General features: G+C 42.9%; 1 protein-coding gene and 1 long non-coding RNA gene across 4 annotated transcripts in view; one reads left to right on the forward strand and one right to left on the reverse strand.

Annotated features, from left to right (window-relative positions):
* LOC138749545 (sodium-dependent serotonin transporter-like) overlaps positions 1-14,591 on the reverse strand; it is an 89,203-nt gene extending 74,612 nt beyond the window's left edge. Inside the window, exon 1 of one of the 2 annotated variants that reach the window (XM_069911028.1) lies at positions 14,323-14,591. The gene's annotated coding sequence lies outside the window, so the exon portion shown is untranslated. The other variant, XM_069911031.1, reaches the window with a different exon arrangement.
* LOC138749550 (uncharacterized) overlaps positions 12,220-17,671 on the forward strand; it is a 29,973-nt gene continuing 24,521 nt past the window's right edge. The window contains exons 1-2 of one of the 2 annotated variants that reach the window (XR_011348741.1): positions 12,220-12,366; positions 12,701-14,696. This is a non-coding gene — a long non-coding RNA (uncharacterized lncRNA). The remainder of the gene's footprint in view (positions 12,367-12,700; positions 14,697-17,671) is intronic. The other variant, XR_011348742.1, reaches the window with a different exon arrangement.

Genomic DNA, 17,671 nt, shown 5'->3' on the forward strand with positions numbered 1-17,671 from the left:
TCAGAAAAGGAACATGAAAAAGGTTCAGGATAACGTTAAAACCTTAAACAAAGATGTGAATGTGCTGGGGCAGATCAGTAAGGAACAAAAAGAATTAATGGTAGGTGTATTGAGAGAAATGGAAAAGATAACTCAACACTGTCAGCAGAACTCCAAGCTGGAGGAACAGTAATAGGAGTAAAGGACGAGAAGTGTAGTACAGATGAGGAAACGAGATACGGCCCACCATGGGAGGGAAGTAGTATAAAAGAACTCAGGAGGGAGAAGAGTAGACATGCCCGCCTGGACATAGTTAGGACGAAAGAGAAAGACGTGAAACCACTAGACTCTAACCGAAAAAATTATCTTAGAGACGAACGTGAACAATATACCTTTGACTCTGAGACATCAGAACCTGACGGGGACAGTGACAGTAGTGACGAAGAGGTGTCTGAACAGGGTGGAATAAATAGATGTATTCCAAGAGTAAAAAAGGAACAGAAATCCCCAAAATTGAGATATCAATGCCCATTGCTGATCACGGGGCAGGGAAATCAAAAATATGTACCCTGGTCACGAATGGACTTAGAGAGTCTAATGAAAAAAACTTCCTCCATTGAGTAATGGGGCTGGTCCATGGATCTCTTGTTTTGAGCGAGAAACCTGTCAAGAACAATTAGCACTCGCAGATGTCAGAACTATCATGATAAAAATGAAGGCAGAAGGGGCCCTGAAGCAAATAGAGAGAATCCTTAGAAGCAGTAAATTGGGGGGATGAAATAGAATTTGACCCACTTCGAAATAGATTTTGGGAAGCACTTAGAGAAACATTCCCTACACCCTATAGTTTGGACGCCTTGGTAACCCTCCAACTAAAAGAAGGGGAGACTGCGCACGAGTACCTCTCTCGAGCATGGGACTTATGGGAGACAGGGACTGGAGAAAGACCTGACCACAGCCCCCTGGGAAATGCTCATTTTCGTAATGGGACAATAAACGGACGACCTGGTCCGGTTCAAGCAAAATTAAGGGACATTGTGGGATTAGAGAAGATGTCAGAGGAACTTGTGGAAAAGACACCTGACACATGCACTCAAACGACATCGTCAATCAGAGCAGGCTAAGTCAGAAAGTGCATCCCAGAAGGGAGTGGACAAGACAACCGATAAATTGATGAGAGCCATAGAACAAATAGGGATTAAACTAGCGGCCCAACAGATAGTCCCACAGGCCATGGGGCCAGTGATAAATCCGGGACCCCAAGTAAGGAATGGTTGGGAAAGACCACTAAGTACCATGTATAGAGGAGAACATACCCTATGCTGGCACTGCCAAAATCCTGGACACTACCAGCAGGACTGTCTAGAGGTTATAGAGGAAGAGGAGGAAATTTAAGAGGACAAGCAAGGGTAGGGGTGGACACACTGATCAGCCCCAGAAAATTGGGGGATGGCAGAGTGATCAACAAGTCCAGGCACCCCAGTGTGATGACGATATTAGGGAAGGTGCTGAATTTGATTATTGACGGGGCCCTGGAGAATCAAAAATCACGCCTCCCTGGGAGCCACCGAAAATTTGGGGGACGGTAAATGGAGAAAAAATTGAATTTATGATTGACACAGCGGCAGCGGTTACGACCGTGATTAAACAGCCCCCAGGGAGCACATATTCAGGCAAAACATTATCTACAATAGGATTCTCCAGGATAAGGGAAACACAGCCCTATACAGATAACGTCGACATGACATTTGGACAACAAAAGGTTAGAGCACCTGTCCTGGTTGTGCCAAGTTGCCCCATTAATTATTGGCAAGGGACATTCTTACTAAACTGGGAATAACCATACAATGTTCTGAGAAGGGCCTTCGGTTAACATACCCGGGGGACACACCAGAAAGGAAGGACAGTTTATAGTATGACTCCAAACAATGCTTCAGAAGACTCTGTGGAGGTTATTATTTTCTGGAGTCGACTACTGTATGATGAACCAGGCCCGGGAAGGGAAGACAGAAATGATACATTGTCCATTTATCTTTGTGGGTAAGGAGGGAATAGCTGCTATGGTTGTCATGACAGAAGAACAAATGGAGTGGTTCTGCTTAGGAGTAGAAAGTGTGCCACATGTAACCTTGGGAATTGCCAAAGATCACCACGCCCGACAGTTGGGTCCGATGGTGAAGGAAGCGATGGGGTGTGATTACAGGCAGACAGAAATCCCGGGATATTCCACCTCGGAGGGAGGGAAATTTATCAGACTGAATATTGAAGCATGGGACCAGGTAGTGAATGAGAAAGTAGAAAGAACCGACCCATAAAAGGAGGAAAATATTGATCATGGGGACTCAGACAAATATCTTCTGATCTGAGTCCACAAATGTGGACAATGCCGAGGGCCCTATGGGCATTCCTGTGGATAGGTTGCCAAACAAGCCAACAGAGTAGTTTGGATCCTTGCGGGGCCAAAGTTATTCTGAAGATAGATAAAGACAAGGATAGCACCTTCCAGTTCGATCTATGCTGCACTTCTATCTCTAATAACACAGGGCAGATGGGTCACTCACTAAGGGGCTGACAAAACTTAAGGCATTAGCGAAGGAATTAAAAGCCCAATCTGGAGTCTCTAACCCTGTTTTGTCCTGGTTACAGGGAGTGTTTGGGAGATGGGGCACAATGTTAGGACAACTTTTCCTAGGATTGTTCATTTCTGTCTCGATTTTTATCACTTGTGGCTGTTGTTGTATTCCATGCATTCGAACGCTGGTCACGAGGACCATTGAGAGAGCCTTTGCCAACCACGATGAGCTGCCTCCGAAATATCAAGCTATGCAGGCTGCGGAGCGGGACTATCTCACATCACAGGAGCGTCAAAAGTTGCAGAGATCGATCTGGAGTCTGATGGAGAATGTGACGGGGAGGAGGGTTTATGAAATAGATTGTAACACAAATATTATAACATTGATTGTAACACAAACATTATGAAATAGATTGTAGAACAAACATTATGAATTAGATTGTAGACTATATGTTAACTTGGGTAATTACTAATATTTGGGGGGGTTAGCTAGTTATTTGCTTGGGGCAAATGGGAATGAAACTTGTAAACGGGCAATGGGATCGGGGAAACGGATGGGGGGTATACGCAAAGGAGGGTTGGGGGGAGCCCTCGCCCGCCAGCCGGACATCCCCGTGAACAGAGCCCGTATAGAGCTTGGCAATAGTAGGCGAACTAATGTAACGTGGTGGTAGCGTAGTCAGGGCAAGATTGTCCTCTAAAGAGGACAAAGGAGGGATTGTTAGGTAAAAACATAATGAGCTGGGAATGTAGAGGAGTCTCCCAGTGCTGGGCCGTAACAAGATGCAGTTGTGACCTTGTAATCTCAAGATAAGAGTGGGGATGACAAATTGATGTGCAGGAGGCTAGCAGAGAGGGACAGCAACAGTTTATTCATTGGACAATGTCATGGTATGATAATTTACTAAGTACGTATCCTAAGGTATATAAAAAACACCATTTGCTGATAACGGCAGAATGCGCCTTCTCCAACTAACACTGTTAGTTGCAAGTGTTACAATCCGGCAATAAAGAAACAAAGAACCTTGATTCGACTCAGTCTGGTGTTTGACTCACTCATTCATGAACAAAGCAGACCTAACAGTGGCAAGGCATAATTCAAATGCTATCTACAAATTTGCCGATGACAACATGGTTGTCATCAGAATCACAAATAGCAATGAGGAAGCAAACAGGAGGAAGATAAATCATATTGTTGAGTGTTGTCACACCAACAACCTTGCAATCAATGTTAGGAAAACCAAGGAGATGATTGTGGACTTCAGGAAGGAGTCAGGAAAACACAATCCAGTCCTCATTGAGGGCTCAGTAGTGGAGAGGTACAAGAATTTCAAATTCCTGGGTGTCAACATCTCCAAGGACTGTCCTGGAGCCCCCATGTTGATGCAATAACGAAGAAAGCTTGCCAGCGGCTATACTTTGTGAGGTGTTTGAGGAGATTTGATAAGTCACCATAGACTCTCAAAAACCTCTACAGGTGTACCCGTGGACAGCTTTCTGACTGGTGGCATCACTGTCTGGTATGGAAGTGCCAATTCTCAGATCAAGAAAATCACCAGAGGGTTGTTAGCTCAGCCTACAACATCATGGGAACCAGTCTTCACTCCATCATGGTTATCTATAAGAGGCGGTGTCTAAAGAAAGCAGCCTCAATCTTCGAAGACCCCTACCACCCAGGCTATGTCCTCTTCACTCTACTACCATAAGGAAAAAGATACAGGAGCCTAAAGACGAGCACTCAGTGGCACAAGGGCAGTTTTTTCCCAGTGGCACAAGGGCAGTTTTTTCCCCAGTGGCACAAGGGCAGTTTTTTCCCCAGTGGCACAAGGGCAGATTTTTCCCCCAGTGGCACAAGGGCAGTTTTTTCCCCACTGCCATCAGATTTCTGAATGATCAATGAACCAAAGACACTGCCTTACTTTTAGTACACTATGTTTATTATTTTTTGTAAGATGGTTTATATAAATGTGTGCACTGTAATGCTGCCACCACAGAACAACTGATTTTAGTTTCTGGATAATCTACAACCAGTAGAATTATCCAGTTTCAAGTAACCCACAATTATCCTCCTTTGTTCCCTTTTCTCTCCTTCTGATCCACAAAGGTAGTCTTACACACCCTGTTCTTTTCAAACCCCACTCACAATCCCGTTGCCCAATTTCTGTTCCACCACCACTCCCCATTCCCCAAAACAAATTCCATCTGCCTCTCACCAACACATTCAACCCTCCAGGTTCACTATCACCTCTCCCCAGTATTCCCATTTGCCCTTCATTCCTTCCTATCTGATTCCATTCATCACCGTCCTCTTTTCAAAATGCAAAATTGGCATTTCTTTGTTGTCTCCACTTCACCTCCCAGTCTCTATCGCTATTATTGAGTCTTCCCTCCCTCAGCTATCCATGACACTGTCTTTAGTTGGATGCACCTACCACCTTACTCCTCCCCCTTCATCTCTTTAATACAGGTGTCCTGAGGCAGGACTTCAATCCGAAGCATTAACTATCCCTTTGCCTCCACAGATGCTGCCTTACCTGCTTAGTTTCTCCAGCAGCTTGCTTCTCTCCCCCCACCTCCCCTCTCCTCTCCCCTCCCTCTCCTCTCCTCTCCTCTCCCCTCCCCCTCCCCCCTGCAGTTTCCGCAAAACAGGACATCACTGACAAGTTGCTCTTGTGTCTTGGAGTGAGCTTTCAGGCACCTCAGATTGAAAAGACTGCCATCCGTATGGTACCGGATGTAAACAGCATCTTCATTGTTGAGGTCTTTCATGGCTTGTTTCAGCATCATGCTGAAGAAGATAGTAAAGAGGGTTGGTGCAAGGACGCAGCCTTGCTTCACGCAGTTGTCAATGGAGAATGGTTCGGAGAGCTCATTGCTGTATCTGACCCGACCTTGTTGGCTTTCGTGCAGTTGGATAACCATGTTGAGGAACTTGGGGGGCCATCAGAAGCGCTCTAGTATTTGCCAAAGCCCTTTCCTGCTCACGGTGTCGAAGGCTTTGGTGAGGTCAACAAAGGTGATGTAGAGTCCTTTGTTTTGTTCTCTGCACTTTTCTTGGAGCTGTCGGAGGGCAAAGACCATGTCAGTCATTCCTCTGTTTGCGCGAAAGCCACACTGTGATTCTAGGAGGACATTTTCGGTGACACTAGGTATTAGTCTATTAAGGAGAATCCTAGCAAAGATTTTGCCTGCAATGGAGAGCAGCGCGATTCCCCTGTAGTTTGAGCAGTCTGATTTCTAACCTTTGTTTTTGTACAGGGTGATGATGATGGCATCACGAAGGTCCTGAGGCAGCTTTCCTTGGTTCCAGTAGAGCATGAAAAACTCAAGCAGTTTGGTTTTGCCACCAGCCTTCCAGACCTCTGGGGGGGGGGGGGGGGGGGGATTTCATCCATACCTGCTGCTTTGCCACTTTTCAGTTTTCAATTGCCTTATATGGTCTCTTCCCAGGTAAGGACCTCATCCAGCTCAAGACTCAAGGGCTGTTGAGGGAGCTGGAGCAGGGTGGAATCTTGGACTGAACAGTTGGCACTGAAAAGAGATTGGAAGTGTTCTGCTGAAGATTCTCTCTCTTTCTCTCTCTCTCATGCTCTCAGTCATCTTGTATGACAAGAGATTATTACTAGTGTTGGAATACAAGGCGAAGTATGCTGGATCATCTGAATACAATGAATACAGTTGAAGTTAGATAATGGAGAGCAAAAACGTCCAATGCTACCACAATAGGAGGTCATACACCATCAGAGAAGATTCTCCATTATATTTGAACTATTTTGTTAAATGATGTGTGATCCTTTATTTTTAATAGAATAGTTGATGTTAATTTTTTTTAAATGTGGGTGGGTTTTGTGGGGGGGGGGTATCCAGTAATGTATTTTTGCTTCTTCTCAGAAGCAGCAAGGGTTAATTATCTTGATAATTTTCTTGGCTTTGGCAAGTGGTGATTTCCATGATAATGTGTGCTGGCTCAACAACTTTGAAAGCAATAAAATCTGTCAAAAGGGACAAAATTCTCCCTGTTCTGTAATGGAAGTGGCAATGTTCATGTTACTGTATTGCCATGCAGTTTCCCTGGGCTGGAAAAAGAACAGTTCAAAATGTAGTGTAGTCTTTGTAGATTTCAGATTTATTGTCAGAGTAAATACAAGATATCACACATAATCCTAAAATTTCTTTTTACTGCAAGCAGTAAACTGAGTAAATTAATTTTTGCACTAATTGGTAGTGCAAAAATAAACTGTACACAGCATAAACATGTAAACAAATAAAGTGAACTAAACAGATAACAGATATAAACAAACTGACTGGAATACAAAAAGAAAAGAAAATCCATGAAGTGCACAAGTAAGAGACCTTAAATAGAGTCCCTGAGTTTGTCGTTTAGGAGTCCGATGGTGGAGAGGTAGCAGCTGTTCCTGAACCTGGTGGTGCAAGTCTTATGGCAGCTATAACTCTTTCCTGATGAGAACAGCGAGAACAGAGCATGTGCTGGATGGTGTGGGTCTTTCATGATTACTGCTGCCCTCTGACAACAGCGTTCCCTGTAGATATAATCAATAGAGGGAAGCATTTTGCCCATGATGTGCTGGGCTCTGTCCACTATCTTTTGGAGGGGTTTACACTTAGGGTATTGGTGTTCCTATACCAGACTGTGATGCAGCCAGTCAGCAAACTTTCCACCACACCTCTGTAGAAATTTGACAGGGTTTCTGGTGTCATACCCAACCTCTGCAAACTCCTGAGGAGGGAGAGGTGCTGACATGCTTTCTTCATGATGCCATTGGTGTGTTTGGTACAGGAATGTTCCTCCGAGATGGTGACTCCCAAGATCTTGCATTTTGTCACCCTCTCCACCTCTGATCCCCCAATGATCACTGGATCATATACCTCTGGCTTTCCTTTCCTGAAGTCAACAATCAACTCCTTAGTTTTGATGACATTGAGTGCAAGGTTGTTGCTGGTGTACCATTCAGGCAAAGTTTTCAAACTCCATTCAGAATGCTGGCTCATCCCTTTCTTTTATACAACCCATTATTGTGGCATAATCAGCAAATTTGTAGATGGTGTTATTGTCATAACAAGCCACTGTCGTAGGTGTAAAGTGAGTAGAGCAGAGTGCTAAGAACACAGTCCTGTGGTGCTTCGATACTGATGGAAATTGTGGAGAAGTTCTTGCCCATCTTCACCAAATGTGGTCTGGAGGTGAGGATATCCATGATCTAATTATACAGTTGGGTGTTAACTCCTCGGTCTTGGAGTTTGCTGATCAGTTTTGATGGGTTTATGGTGTTAAATGCCGAACTGTAGTTGATAAAGAGCATCCTGATGTATGCATCTTTGCTGTCCAAGTGTTCCAGGGGTTTGAGTAGAGCCAGTGAGATGGCATCCACCGTAGATATGATAGGCGAACTGGGTAATACATTGTGGGCAAAGACTTATTAGAATACATTTTTTTTCCTATTCCATATTGCTTTCTTTACAAAATTGTTCTTTTCAAGTTCATCTGACAACATACACAACCAGTCCATATGTCATTTCTCCAGACCATAATGCATACACATAACCCATAATACATTTCTCACAAATTCAGCACATAAAATTCACATTCGTAGATACTATAATATAAAATAAATATGTATAAATAATTTACTCAGTTTCACTTATAAGAGAACCATGGTTTCAGAATACCAGCCATCAATCTCACATCTTGCCAGAAGAATCCATTTCTCACCATGACAGTCCAGATTTTGATACTCCTGTCCTGTTCCTCCTTCCTGATGGTAGTTGGTTAAGATACTGTGTGATGGATGCTAGGATCTTCAATAACTATTTGAGCTCTATTTATGCAAAATTCCCAATGAATGTCATTAATAGAAAAGGAGGACCCACTGATTTTCCTGGCTGCTTTAATGATCCTCTTTATTGACTTCAGGTCCAGTGGTTTTGCAGTTACCATACCATACATCAAGACAGACTGACAGGACACTCTCAATTGTGCTCCTCCAAAAGGTCGTTAAGATGAAAACTGGTAATCTTGCCATCCTCATCCTCCTTACAAAGTGCAGGCACTGCTGCTCCTTCCTGACTAATAAGGTGGTCTAGGTCCAGGATAGGTCACCAAGGAACTTTGTGCTCTCAACAACAGAACCATTGATGTGTAATGGTTAACCCTCATTCTTCTGAAGTCTACAATCATCTTTGCCTTGTTCACATTGAGACACAGGATGTTGTTCTCACAGGATGACCAGCCTCCCAATTTCCTCTCTGTTTCGGCCCATAGGACCCCAAAACCCAGCAGCAATAGAAATTCACCAAGACAAATAGTTACTTAAACAGAAGTAGTTTTTAATTTTCTTTGAACATAAAAGCAGAATCAAACTTTAATTTCTTACTATCAACTTAACTCCCTTTTAAATCTAAGCACACATGTTTGTAATGTGTACAAGTTCAGAGAAATTCTTTGATTCATAGTGTCACTCCTCCAAGTTCACCAGTATCAGGCAATTCTTATACTATGCACAAAATTTAACATTTATGAATTTTCAACAAGCTCTGGTGCTTAAATGGTTACACTCAGGAAGGTTCTTGTCAGTTGTGGGGAGAGATTCTTTGCTCGTTGGACTGATCAGTGGGTCCTTCTTTTCTTCTATTAATGACACAAACTGATTCCTTCTGATCAGCCACTTCAGTGTCTTGCTGAAGAAACTTGCCCCATCAGGGTTTTTCAAATGATAGCCTCATCTTCTGCAGGTCACCACAGAGTTCCTCATGTTTCCCTTATTTCAGGTGAAACACTTCAGTTGCCATTTCCTCTTGTACAGATCTCAAGGGTTTTCAACAGGCTGAACTCAGAACTCACAACCCATCTTCAAAATGGGGTTTCAACAAGCTGCCAGCTTGCCATGACTGCAGAAACTAGTTGTCTCTCTGTCTCTGTGCTTGTAAAACTACATGACCTTCTTAGAACAGCAAACCGCAACCAGACAGATTGTGGCACTGGTAGGCATTCTTCAAAGTTTTTGCAAAGACATTCGGAGCCTGGACTGTGTGACTTGAGCAAAGCTCTGGCATTTTAAATGAGATCTGTTTTGTGAAGTGTTTGTTTGTGACCTATACTATCTCCTTCAAAACATATATTTCATATTGTGTATAGATATAATCCATCCCACTCTAAAAAACATAAAATGGTGGTTCTGTCAGACACAGCACAGCTCCAAATGCCAACGGCTCTGTACAGACTATAAATATCCTGTTAAAGGAGCCTACAATGTTTTATTTCAAAATCCTGCAATCACAGGTTCTGTGTCCAAGGCAGTGGTGCCTGTGCTCTGCAGTAGGCATAAGGGGTTCCAGATCAGGGGAGCAGGGCACCAGAAATGGAGAAACCACCCCCCCCCCCCCCACCCCCACATCCATTGAGAATTAGAAGCAGATGATCCTACAGGACAGTAAACATGGCAACAGACCAGCAAGGGGCTCATTGGCTGAGGGACCATGCAGGCTGCAGGTGACATGCGATCAGGGGACCCACAGCGGCTGGGGACTCTCGGAGTCTGCCTTGTGGGAACTAGGTATAGGAGCCAGGATTCCAGAGGATGCTGAGGGCAAGAATGGCTCCTGAAGGGCCTTGGGCGCTGAAGGCTTCCTGATCACATCATAGGTTTGGATCTGTAGGGACTGTACAAGGTGATATGTGAGTGGGAAGGGAAGGTTGAGAGTTGCCATTGGATTCAACAGGGGTCTGTGTAGCTGCAGAGTTTGCAGGAGCGCTGGAGGTGAATTCATGGACACCCAGTGATTCTGAAGGGGCTTTCTTTTGCTTCTTTTTCTCTCTTACTGCAAGGGGCACCAGGCAACACTAATGGTGACTTTTTGTCTGCCTTATGGCAGAAAGAAGGCAATTTTGTGTAATATTACATGACAAAAAAGGAATCTTGACTCTCTCTGTATTCAATTTAGTTCTAAATCAAGGTCTTTACTTTAGACCAGAGGTTCTCAACCTTATTCTTTCCACTCACATACCACTTTAAGTATTCCCTCAGCCATAGGTGATGTGATTAATAAGGAATTACTTAAGGTGGTATGTGGGTGGGAAGAAAAAGGTTGAAAACCACTAAGTTAATCGTACCTAATTGGGTGTAGAGCAATGGTTCTCAACCTTCCCTTCCCACTCACATACAATCCTTTACTAATCACAGGGCACCAATGGCATAGGGATTACTTAAAGTGATGTGTGAGAAGAAAGAAAAAGGTTGAGAACCACTGCTTTAGACAAAATTTCACAGATTAGCCAAAATGGCTGGTGCAGACTTAATGGACTGAAGGATCTGTTTCTGTTCTCTATCTCTCTGGACTCCAAAGTGGAAAACTACTGGTCTGTTTCCCTTGGCCACAAATGCTCTGAAATGCTCGTTGTATTCAGAGTTCTGAGTTTATTGTCATATACAATGTACGTATTCAGCAAGATTCTTACTTGCCGCACAGATCACTATATCAACATCATTAATCCAAATTAAATGACCACAAATAAATTTTAACTGCTCATTCTTCCAGAGCAAAAAGAAGTCCAATCATATCAGAAAGGATTAAATTCTAATTTAGGCATACAGAGAGATATCAGAACAGAGATACCAAGAAAGATCTGTTTTCTAAATATGGTTTATTGGCTTCCTTTTGGTTTTGATGTACATTTAATTTTATTTCTTCATAACCAATTGCAACCATAGGTGAGGCCAACAACCTGCACCTATCATCTCTTTTTTCCCCCCAAAAAACCAACAGCAATGCACTTTTACTTTTGTCACTGAAAATCTCTTCTGAACTTCCAATGGAGTTGGCAGTCAGCTTGTGTGGAATTTGTCACACAACATAGACAACACAAGTGCATGCTGAAAATGAACACACTGAAGACATCTGTTTACAAAGCCCACCCACACCATTGTGCAAACATGTTCACAGCAACAATAAACTCGATTATAAAAAACTAAACAGGATAAATAATAAAGGACACCTGCTTAGAAAATGTACATCTTTGTCATAATACAATTTTTAAATGGTCCCCAGATGAGATTTTCAATGAGAAGTACAAGATACAATAAACCAGTCTTAGTATCAGTTCCAAGAAATTTTCTTTTACCCATTTGAGGTGAAGAGGACTGTTTAAGTCAATGTAAAGAGGCATTCATTCTCAAAGGACAGGCAGGAGAGGCATTCATTCTCAAAGGAGAGGCTGGAGAGGCATTCATTCTCAAAGGAGAGGCTGGAGAGGCATTCATTCTCAAAGGAGAGGCTGGAGAGGCATTCATTCTCAAAGGAGAGGCTGGAGAATCGAGAAGGTCCCTAAACATCAAACTTTCTGACAACATTGTTGTTTTGAGCAGTATTAATTTACTAGCCTGTTATTTCAATGGCTATGCACAAACAAACCATAATCTCTGGATCTTTAGCATGAATTTAATTTGGTTTTTCATGTTTTTGATTTGTCACATTGTTATTTTCAGTCTTCTCCAAATATATGGCATCCAAAACAGGAGTTTTGGAGATTCAAGCCAATAAGGCACACTGACCTAGTATCAAAAATAAACCAACCCCATTGTTTTAAAGATTATACAATGTATTAATTTGTGAGATTTCTATTGACACAGACATCAAATCAAATGTATGTACTTTTGACTATCTCATTCAACCTACTATCAGAAACGTACTTGCTGCACTTTCAGTAAATTTTAAATAGACAAAGGACTCATTAACTGTGGTTAATGTGAAGGTATGTGTGCCGAGTTCGACCTTTAAATGACGCAAAGGGAAATGTACAGGTCAGAAAGACATTATTTCTGTTGGTTATTATGTCTTGGGTAGAGAAATTCAGTTTAAAAATCAGAGCCACCCGTAGTAGGAACAAGGAAATAACTTCCACATGTAGAGAAGATAGTGTGACAGATTATGTTGTGTTTGTTTTGTATATAGATGCTTTTGGGAGATAAATTGGGGCAGGTTTTTTTAGTGTAGGTCGCATTCAAACACTTTAAAGTAGATTTTATTTAAAGTACTGGAGCTCTGCTCATGCAAGACATGTCAGCCCCAGAGCCTTTGCAAAAACTATGAAGAGTGCCCAAGAGACTTCACTAATGGATTTTTGTTTACAAAAAGGCAACAGATGAAAGAACTTGTCTGGAATGGACTTGCTGTTCTAGGAGGGTCATGTGGTTTTCCAAGCAGAGAGAGAGAGAGATTCAGTTCTACATTTTTACAGTCAGCAGCAACTGGGACTGGAACAGGACAAGCTTGTGAAAAACCTCATTTGGAAGATGGGTTGTGAGTGCTTAGTTCAGCCTGGTCAAAGCCCCCTTGTGGTTCATGCAAGAGGAGAGGACTGGCTGTCTAATGTTTCACTTGAAATAAGGAAAACAAAAAGGAACTCTGTGATGACCTATGGCTGATTAAAAAGGAATCAGTTGTGGGTGTCCAGCGAACAACAAATCTCTCTTAAAATCGACAAGAACCTTCCTGAGAGGTAACCATTTACCTTTCACACACCAAATCCTGGTGAACTTTATAAATATTAAATTATGTGCACAATATAAGAATTGCCTGCAACCAGTGAACTTGGAGGAATGAGAAGTGAGATTGGACTGTTTTAAAAGAACCCATGTTTATTACAAAAAAAGAAATATCACAGTTGCATCAGTCTGTTATGGAAGTGCCAATGCTCAAGTCAACAAAAATCTCCAGAGGGTAGTTAACTCGACCTGCAACATCACAGGCACCAGTCTTCACTCCTCAAGAGGTGGTGTCTTAAGAAAGCAGCCTCGATCCTCAAGGACCCCCACCACCCAGGCCTCTTCACACTGCTACTGAAGACAAGCACTCAACGGCACAAGGACAACTTCTTCCCCTCTGCCATCATATTCCTTAATGAACAATAAACTACAGACACTGCCTCACTTTATCTTTTCTCTTGCATTACTTTGCAAGGTGGTTATATGTTGTTGCTCGAAGATGACCATGGGTTCAAAGTCAAATTGGTGGCTACGGGTCCGGAGGTGACTGGTGAGGCCAACCCACAAGTGCGACGCAAGTGGGTGGGTGCTGTCGTGACAGTGGATGCTACTCGGGCCTTGTGGCTAAATAAATGTGATACTGCCACAACGAATTTTGTGACAATAAATTCTGATTCTATTCTAGGTACAACCCAAGGGGTTCTCTTTCCAGCAATGCTGCCTGATCTTTTGCAACTGCTCTTTTCATTAAACAGTTTTTTTTTAAATTAAGAGGAAAATGAGGGTAAATGCAGGCGAGTGGGACCAGATCTCAGACCAACCCTCCCAATGAATTGACACAAGCCTGTTGGGGTTGAAGTTTAAAAAGAAACGCAGCAGGCATACCTTGTGCAGTCAAGGTGGATTAGCAAGCAACGTCTAGGGTAGCCCCATTCAAGGCGGCAATGACGGTGGGCGCCATCACGTGGGGCAAGCGCCTCGCAGGAGGACTCAGCGGGTCGGGCAGCGCCCGCGAGGGTGGACGGATGGGCTCCCACCCGGACTGGTTTCTGCTGAACGGTCTCACTGGGGAGAGGGGCTCGTTATTTACGTGGCAATAAACCGCAACGACTAGCTCCATTTTACACACGTTACCACCACTCTGATGTTGAGAGGGGGGGGGGGGTGAACAAAACATAAATGGATTGCTTACAGACATTTTTTTAAACAACTCTCGACGCATGCGAACGTCCTCACGAATCATCCTGGCAGTCGAATGAACATCACCCCTACCTCAGTCTCGACGCTGTCCGGCCTCCACCCACCCAGCCCACTCTCTCTCTTCGCGGCTGGAAGGCACGAGGCGACCGCTCGGAGCCGCGGCCGGAAGGCACGAGGCGACCGCTCGGAGCCGCGGCCGGAAGGCACGAGGCGACCGCTCCAGCCACCTTTTCCCGAGCAAGACCCCGCCCGGGGTTTCTCTATTCTTATTTATTTGGCTATCCGTGGGCTACTTTCGCCCAGGGGCCTGTGCACAGCCCCACCCGAGGCGTTCGTGCAGATTCGCCACGTGCTCGGTCGTCATCGACTCCCCTTTGTGGCGGGCACGAAGGAGATGGGCCGAAAAACCGGTTTCCGCCCTGCGTTGCTCTCTTCTGTGTTGTGAGGTAAAATAATATGGGGGGGGGGGTTTGGGAAATACGGAGGCGAGCCCAATGATCACCTGCAGCTTATCAATGCTAATGTTAACAAGCTTTTCCATTGAAAGTTCCGTGTTTGTCACTTTCTCTAGGATTGCATTCGTTTGTCTTTGAATTTTCCATAAATAATTAACTGACCCCCCCCCCCCCCCCCACACACTTTCAGTTCTGATGAAGGACCTTGGACTTGAAACGTCAATTCAGTCAGTGTTTCCACAGACCTTGACTTTATCCGCTGAATGTTTCCAGTATCTTGTGTCAGTTTTCAGCTCTTCCCTCCCCTCAATAATTTAGCCAAGGTCTCTGTTTTCATAAATTATAATATACTTGGAGCTCGAATTTTGCATGGGTGAAAATATCTTGACTAACACTTTTATTTCCACCCTCAGTAACATGATTAAAGTAGGTACACCTTTGAAATCTTAGCCATGAGTTTGCAACTTAAGTTTCAGTATGGAGAGGTAGCTTTCATTCTTGAACCCATAAATGTTACTTGAGTTTAATAATATTCTGCATGACCATCTATTATTTTTTTTAAATTAATTGTAACATATTTTGTTCTTCCCCTTGTTTTTTGAATTGTCCACAATACCAGAAGTTTTATTTAAAAATCTGTCATTATTGATGTGGTTTAAATATTCCATTAACATTTTTCTCAAGAGCAGGATACTCCAAAAACAATATTTAACTCTAATTACTGATGTAATGTGAATAGTACAGCAGCCAACTTGAAAGATCCCACAAGCAGAATGTGATAACTCAGTGATGACAGTTTCCCGTTGCAAGGGCAAACCCAGTTGCAATGACTTTATGGTTTTTAATTACATGAATATGATACGCAAGGCCCAATAGGACCTTGACCTTTTCATAATTTTTCTTCCCAAGATATCCACTCCAGTTGCATTTGTTATGGGTACATTGATTGTGCCTGGTAAAGAAGCAGGAATTCCCTATCCAATGATAGCAAAGGAACAACTATCAATATTGCTATTATGACAGTGAATGACTTGGTGTTCATTGTGCCTCATTACATCTGCACTCTGTGGTTGACTTCAAAGAATAAACTATGATGTGTTGCTGCAGTGACTCTGTAGGTAGATTCTGCAGCGACTGTGTCCTGCACTTATTTCCACATTTTGGGAGTCACAAATGTCCAGATCACGGAGACCAACCCCATAGCCACATTCAGGAAGAATCCTTCTGTTCTTCCCAAGGAGGCTGATGTTGATACAATGTGTGGTTGTGATGATGTAATGGGGGGGGGGGGGAGATATTATACTGACTGTTGCTATTGGCTATGGCTGGAGAGATACTCCACCCTACTTGTATAACAGATGCTTTCCCACTGGCCAGTTTAGAGGTGGTTTAATAAAAGCGCTGTATTAGTATAACACTTGACTGGTCCATGTCTATGGCGTATCAGTGATATCTTAACTGTGTCTGCTATATAATTTGATTTGCCAGTATCAATTGACTAATTTTTGCAAAGTTATTGCTTCTGCTTTTAACTCTCTTAATGAACTATAACATGCATTCAGCTTCTTGCCTTCCATCCAGAGATAATATTGAATATTCGTACTGTGTACAAAAAATGCAGAACAGTATTTTATGTTCTCGGGCAACTTGGGGTCAATTCCATTAAACCCCTTCATGGAATCCTTGATCCTTCATCAACCTCCAGGCATGGAATCCCAAGGAGGGGTTGGTTGGGGGGGGGGGGGGGGGGAAAGAAAGATGGTGGCAATGCCAGATGGAGGTTGGGGGGGGTGGCGCAGCAGTGTTTGTCACATACATTCTTCAGTCCTCCTCCGCTCCGCCAGCCCTTCACTCTCTACTTATTAAGAGTCTGAAGCCAAATACATGACGAAAGAGGAGGGCACCCCTGCCATAAGTGCTATTTTCTGTAGAAACACTCCTGCTTTCAACCACAAAAGTTCAATTGACCCCCTTTTGACCCTCTGGCATTAATCAACCCCTTGGACTGTCCCATCGACCTTGGGTCACTATCGACCACTTTGGAGACCATAGACAATTCAATCTCATGTAACTATTTAATAAAGGTTTGAAGATCTACTGCTATTTTGATAGATGGTAACAAAATAGCAGAGTTTTTAAAAACCCCATAGTATTTGCATTAATCTTTACTACTTCAAAAGCAACAATATTTTTAATACAATCAGGGTACAGGCATTAAGGAGGGATTGCATTTGTAGAATACACTGTTTTAGGATTCTCTGATGTGAGGTTTATGTCATCTGCATTTTTTTAACATTTTCTATCAAACTGAATTTTATTCTCTTTCTCAAATTTGCATGGTCAAAATTCTGTAACTTAGATGGCTGCAACATAGGGCTTGCTTCTAAAGAGGGCACCGAGCCTGCACCAACATTTACACATGCATGCATTCTTATTACCTAGTAATCTGGGCATTTGATTACCATCCAGTTTCAGTTTCTCAAAACTGACTTTCATTTGAATCTGGTTAAAAGTGAACCTAAAGTAATATCGGTCAATGAACTAGATCAGCAAATAACCTGAACTGTGACGACACAGCATTTCTTGCTTGGCGAGTTACAAACTTATTTTGCAGTCTTAAAATAGGATGTTAACGAGACAGGTAAAACATTTACAGATGTTTTACAGTTGAAATCTTAACTGCCCCTAAAATGAGTAAAAACCAGGAAAGAGAAATTCTGTCCACCCTGTGCTGACAATGTGTTTTGGAAGATTTAAAAATTGAAAATGACAACCAAAGTAAATGGATGATAGCAAGTACAAAATTATTGCCTTTTTGATAGGTGGAAATCTGCTAATTTTGTGAATGATAATAGGACAAAGCCTCCAATTTTGAGAACTGACGACAATTAATAACTATTTCATCTTTCTGAAAATTTAGGCCAGAACTATAACAGGGTGTGCTTTTAGTGAAACTTGTATATGCT

Source organism: Narcine bancroftii, chromosome 14 (genome assembly GCF_036971445.1).
Source record: "Narcine bancroftii isolate sNarBan1 chromosome 14, sNarBan1.hap1, whole genome shotgun sequence".
Classification (NCBI taxonomy): Eukaryota; Metazoa; Chordata; class Chondrichthyes; order Torpediniformes; family Narcinidae; genus Narcine; species Narcine bancroftii.